At 41.8% G+C, this 6,554-nt stretch overlaps 1 protein-coding gene across 3 annotated transcripts in view; it reads left to right on the forward strand.

Annotated features, from left to right (window-relative positions):
• ldlrad3 (low density lipoprotein receptor class A domain containing 3) overlaps positions 1-6,554 on the forward strand; it is a 69,489-nt gene that overhangs the window by 29,412 nt on the left and 33,523 nt on the right. The gene's annotated exons all lie outside the window — the stretch shown is intronic.

Raw genomic sequence — 6,554 nt, forward strand, 5'->3', positions numbered from 1 at the left:
TCTAAACTTCATCCATCCATCATCTATACTGCTTATTCCTGAACAGGGTCGGCAGGGGATGGAACCAATCCCAGCTGACACTGGGCGAAAGGTGGGGTACATCTTGGACAGGTCACCAGTCTTTCACAGGGCTGACGCTTAGAGACAGACAACCACACACACACACACACTCCTAGGATCAATTTAGAGTCTCCAGCCACCCTAAGCTAGATGTCTTTGGTCTGTGGGAGGAAGCTGGAGTACCCGGAGAGAACATGCAAACACAAAAAAAAGGTACTGGGTCTGAACCTGAACATTCTTGCTGTGAGGCAACAGCACTAGCCACCATACCACTGTGCCACCCTCACAAAGTTCACGTGTCAACTTATTGTAGATTCAGTCAAATTTAACTTACAGTACAGACACTTTTTTGGTCTGTTGCTGACACTACGTGCTATACCGCTAAGAATAAAAGCAAGCCATCATAAGGCGCCACACTCGACCGGCCTCACCAGTTGTCAGAGGACTATGTGTGTTTGTTGTCGACATCTACATTATGTGCTCTGGCATAAGTGGGCCTTATTATCCTCAAATAGATGACTAGTTGTCATTTGATATCTGCAGCAATTGCTTTACAAAAATCTCCAGACAAAACTCGGGCTCCATTAGGTGCTCTGCAGGGACAGACAGGCTGGGGTGGGGCATTATGGGTAGCTACAGTAGGAAATCTGTCTGGATGTTTTGTGTCTAAGGAAAGCACAATGCCTGGAAACTGAGACTGAGTTATTTGAAAATAGAATTATATATATTTAAACAGAGCGGGGTGGTAGATTTGCTAACTTGAAAAAAACAGTTTATTGACTTAGCTTACACTTCGTCTGTCACTGAGCTGCATAAATAGTATATTTTTATGCAGACTGCTCAGAAACCCCTTTTACAGCACTTAGTGAAATATTGGAATAAGAGTGATTTTTTTTTTACCTTTATACAAGCAAGCACAAAATCACACAGGGGGATCTGATGATATCTGTCCACTGTCCTTTATGATCACAGTCACTACCATGGAGGCAGAGCGGTGCTAACCACCATGTGATTTTACATTTCTTCCCATCTGTAATATGAGCGGTTGGCTTCCATCAGGAGGTTTCCAGTAATATGTGTTTTTATTGTCCATTATTGTGGATTTCTATATCATTTGTTGAACAGTTCTGAATACTTCTTTCATCATTTGTTAATATAAAGGTGTCAGGCATGAGACTAGACATTTAGCAAACCCCCATATTTCTCTTACTGCCTGCTGCTTCTTTTAAGCATGGGCAGTTTGTATTTTGCATGCATATATACACGGCTTCATGAATTTATAACATGCATGTATGAACATATAAAATTCTCTTGTACATCCTTTGCTCCAGGACCAGTGCCTATTTTTACCACATGCCTTTGCACCAGAAGGCAGCTGTAGTTTGATCCTGTGTGAACCCCTGCTGTTTAGTAGCATTATGTGGGTGTGTCTGATCCAGGGAATACTAGTGCAGAGACCAAGGTAAAGATCATATGTGGTGACGAGGCCTTGGTATCTCAGCAATGACAAGCTTATTTTTCAGAAACAATGTAGTTAGCAGGGAAACACAAAAGAAAACAAATCAATTTGGACTTGCAGTTGGTGCAACATGTAAAGATTGATTTTCTTTTGAATCTGAATTTAGCAAAACCACCAAAAAGCACAGGCGGTTGCATTGATCCAGTCAATACAAGTGTTTGGCAAAACAGAATCACCCACACATGAATTTAGAAAGACATTTTGTGGTGGATTTTCACAGCATTCATTTTGTCTCTCTCGCTTTTTTTTGGTTGACCTAATTATATTTTATTCCCTCCTCCTAAATGTTCTCAGGGGGGGTGCCTGAGAACATTTAGGAAAGAATAGTGCAACCTGCTTTTTATTTGCTTTGTCTTTTATTTATTTACTTGTTGTAGATGTGTGCTGGTTTGCTACATCTCACAGGCCAGGACCTGTCTCTGGAATATTCAGGGAATGTTTACTCACATAGAAAAAACAAGCTTCTCCCTTCCCAAGCCCCAGTGCTGCTCTCTTGTTTGTTCATTCAGTCCTGTATAGTGCAAGGGTCAACTTAAGTAATGTAAATATGTTTTACTGGCTCTTAAATAATGGTCTGGGCTGAGAGAAGGGATGCAGTATCTCCAGCCTAAGTCTTATTGCATTAAAGATGCAGCTTATTGTATTACTGTCTTGCTGTGTGAGGCCAGAATCCCCTACAGATCTTTTTATCAAGTCCAATTTTGTATGGAGTGTAACCTCTGCTTTTCTCCACATGAATTTAACTTTTGGATGGAAACGCTAACTGGGGTTTTCACACTATTTCTAATAGAGAGCATCTGCTTATGTGAGTGTGCTTGTATGTGAAGATGTGTTGGCAGGTCTGAGGTGTTTTCAAGCAGTGATTCAGAGATGGGCTGCTGATTAATTTCTCTCCCAAGGAGGTCAGAGGTACCCCGCTGCTCTCTGGTGTCTGTAATGACAGCCCAGGAGAGCGTTAGACGAAATGGATACTGACAGAGAGAAAAGAAAAGCTGACTGAGCTTACTGGACCTCAGAGCCAGCATTAGCCTCTTTGCCCTTGTCTGACCGGGGCACGAGCAGGCAAAAGAGGAGTGATACGTAGTATAGTAAAGCTGAAAGGGTGAGTGGACATGGTGTATAAAGCAAGAAGTTGGGAATCAAAGGAGGGGGGGACAGAAATGCAGTTGGGAAAGAGAGGAATCGACAGAGCAGCACAATTCTGCAGGTCGAAGCCATGGCCTGTCCATCTGAATCCAGATGGACAGAATTCTACACTCCCAAACCTCTGTGAGATCTCAACTTTCACTTTGCTTAAAACTAGAAGACCCATCAGCAGGGCTAGTGGCTCTTAACAAATATCAGAACACAGTAGCCATGTGAAGGGACTGGCCATCTGCTCATATTCTGCTCAAAATCAAGCTTCAATCAAGGCTGTTGTGCCAGTAGCAAAATCACTTATGCTTTTTGTTTTGAGGCTTGTGTGAGAAGAACAGTGACACAATGTACTGATTCTAGCACAAAGAGCCATGCACTGCTAAGAGATGTTCTTTCCTCCTTCTGTTGTCTTCTGTTGATGTTCGATTCTACTACAGCTCTATCTTTGTGTGTAGATGTTTGCTCTGACAGTGTTTGTGTCTCTGTTTCACTGTACGCGTTTAGGATGACACTGTGGAAGAAAGGGGTGGGATTGAAGGTGTTTGGAGAACCTAGGCTGCAGCATGTGTTGGTTTGTGTGTTCTTTGCACTCAGTAGAGCAAAATTAAAAGACAGGACAAGAAAATAGAGATAATATGGAGCAGTAATAGGTGAAAAGGAAAGGAAGGTGGGGGAGGTTTAATGAGACTTGAGTCTGGTGCATGCCCAGGGCTTATTGGTTGACTGATCAGTGAGCAGTTGTAAATAATACCAAAGATAGGCTAATGCCAGGGTTCAAAGATCTGGCTCTTGTGCCGTCTCTCAGTCATTTTTCTTTCAGATTAAATACTACACTTGTTCAATCAGTCACCAATTAGGCAAAAGGATTGCTTACAATACAGTGTTGTTGTGACCAGTTCAAACAAAGCAATTTTAGCAGCAAGTTGCTTTCCATGCTGCATATTGCAGCAGGGATATTATCTGACATTTCACTCTGACTGTCACTATGCCCTTGCTTTCCTCCCATTTTATGAGTTTATAAGTGATATTTTGCACATGTGCTTGTTATACCACCTGCACTTTCTTCCTCATCTAGTATGAACTTTGATGGCTTTGCAGAATGCCACTGGCCTGTTAACAGTCGGCGGCTTTATAATGTTGCAGCGCCTCTTCCTGCCCACAGAAGGTTATTGAATTGTACAACTAGCATGAAGGGCTTAGAGAAATGTATGGAATCATTATTGTGATCCCCGAGCCGTCTACTCTGAAACTACCCCTGCCCTTCTTGCTTACATCCTGACTCCATTGCTTATTGATTTCCTCTCTTCAGAAATGCTTGGCAAGGTCAGAGAAACCTTTGAAGACATCAGCTGTCTGTACTCTTGCTTTCTCTCCCACTCACTCGGGTGTTTTCTTTCTTGTAAGTCTCTTCCTCCAGTCCTTCTTCTCACTCTGTCAATCATGCATCCCCATCACGACTGAGCCTGCCTGTGCTGAACAAGTTATTCCGTTCTCTGGGGAGCTGAGCAGAGTAAGAAAAGGGGAGAATTGTGGAGAAGGGCATAGAGGTGCATGTTGGGGAAGAGCAAAGCAATGTGAGTTGTGCTGCAGATTCAGGAAAACAAACAGTGATATTCTGTTTTAACTTTGTGTTAGATTGTCAACTCAGTTGCTCTTAAACCCAAAATATGCCATGGTGCTACACTGTCTGGCATGATGTGCCTTATGTATGTTATGTGCCTTTTTTGTGTGTCCTCCAGCTCTACATTTTTGTGTGATCCAGAATATTTTTGTGCTAGTGATAGACTTACTTCAAGGAATCAGCTCAGCTGCTAAAATTATTCATTTTTATTTGTGCTGCTCAGCTGAATACTGGAACCATGTTTGGAAGCCATCCAACACCATACCTGCTTTTTGTAAACAACTACTACAGAAAATCTGGCACAAAACTGAAAGATTTCATAGCTACTGTAGAATGACACCGAAGATCTGAAGAGCCCTGGAGATGGGCCGGTTCAGCTTGAAGAGTAAGGCAGAGGTGTTGAAATGAATCAGCACTACTTGGACCAACAGCAGAATTTAAATTTGAATGGTAAAAGTCCTGGTTTATTAGAACTATCAGTTTTTTTACCATCTCTTTAAACCTACAGCTTCTTCCTTCTAATTATTTGCTTGTCTTCTTGCTCTGAGAATGACTCAGCTCAGGCAATAAAGGGCCATACATCCCCAAAATACAGCTAGGCACATTAGCTCTGTCCTACCAAGCAGTGCTGTCTCTCTCACCCACAAATTTTCCTTCATGAGCTTGCCCTTCACGTGACTTTACAGCTAATTTGGAACACAGACTCTTGGTCAGAGGAGTCCTGCTAGTAGTAGAAGTGGTAATGAGGATTCAGATGAAGGGGGAAGTGAATGAGGAATCTCAGAGCGACAACAAACAAAGACAAAAGATTCCAGAAATATAATCAAAATCCAAGACATGTCAAATAAATAGAAATAGGGAATAAAAGATAATATTTGCCTTTGTTTGTGGCCAGATGAATTTTAATGTGCCCCTTTAGAGAATCATGTTTTTGCATCTTTTCTTTTGTGTGGTGCTATAGCTTGAAACCATGTCTGTTTTTCTCCCTGGGCTTTAATCAATGTGATATACCATGCAAAATGAGCTTTGGGTGGTTAGGGCCTCTGCTGTCCAGGTAAACAAAGGCTTTCCAGGCTATAGACTGGAGTGGGCACTATCCCAGCTTCCACCCGTGTTCATCGAATTACATTTCATTTTGGAGATGGGCGCTCCAGACCCTCGTCGTTGTTATGCCTAGCCCTCCCCTTTGCTGCACATAATCGGTGCAGCTTGAAAGAGCTCATAAATCAGCCTACCGCAATATATTGTAGAGGGAGAAATGTGCGCCCCTGGCATTTGAGACGGCACATTGCCAACCTATGAGCAGGCCAGTTCCACCCTTTGTATTCAGTAGAGAAAAAAGCAGGCTGTTTGGTGGCTTGTTTTGAAATGTCTAGCATGGCCACTATGTTTATTTGAATGTGTGGGCTGCTGCATCCTTTGTTGTTCCATAGTATTTCGGATGTTTATAATGCTATTCCTTGACTGGCATTCATTTCTAGCTTTATTTAACTAGTATCATAACAGTGTCTAAGATGTAAACGGTAGCTATTGCTTCCTCTCTCTCCATAAAGTCCTATTGCAACAGAAGTAGATCTCACAGAGCCAGATTTACAAGTTAAAACTGTTCCATCATAATGTAAATTACTGGAAGGGAATAATATGTAAATAGATGTAAACATATGTTATTATTATTACATTATTAATATTAATTTTTTGGTATATCAGTCCTTGTTTCCATCAAGCTTTGAAATTCTAACTTCACAGTGATTGAGCTAAACTTCAGTTAAATCTACGGGTTAGTGCTAAACAGAGAACGCCGGGCATTGATGTTCTGCAGGTTCGTCACTCAGTGTCAGGTCTGTGCACAGAGATAAGGCCTGTGACCAGCTAAGGCCGATCAATGTTGGAATCCATACAAACACTCTGCCACACCATTTGCTCTCTTTGTTTTTGTCATTAACTTCTTTTCTTCCTCTATCAGTACTTTGTGCTCAGGATCTTACCCTTTACTTGTCATATTTAAGAGAGCATGAAGATAAGCATAATGGAAGTAAATTAGCTGAATAATTAGTTGGTCTCTATTACACAGCAGCTGCTTGACTGTTTGAACCTTGTACAGTAGTTAATGTTTGAATGGTTTACTGTTGTTATTTTAGAACATATAGTTGTGTTTGTTATGTAACCCCCCCCGCCCCCCGAAGTCCCTCCCTCTCTTTCTTTATCACTGCCAACGTT

The sequence above is a fragment of the Monopterus albus genome, unplaced genomic scaffold (assembly GCF_001952655.1).
Source record: "Monopterus albus unplaced genomic scaffold, M_albus_1.0 scaffold207.1, whole genome shotgun sequence".
NCBI lineage: Eukaryota > Metazoa > Chordata > Actinopteri > Synbranchiformes > Synbranchidae > Monopterus > Monopterus albus.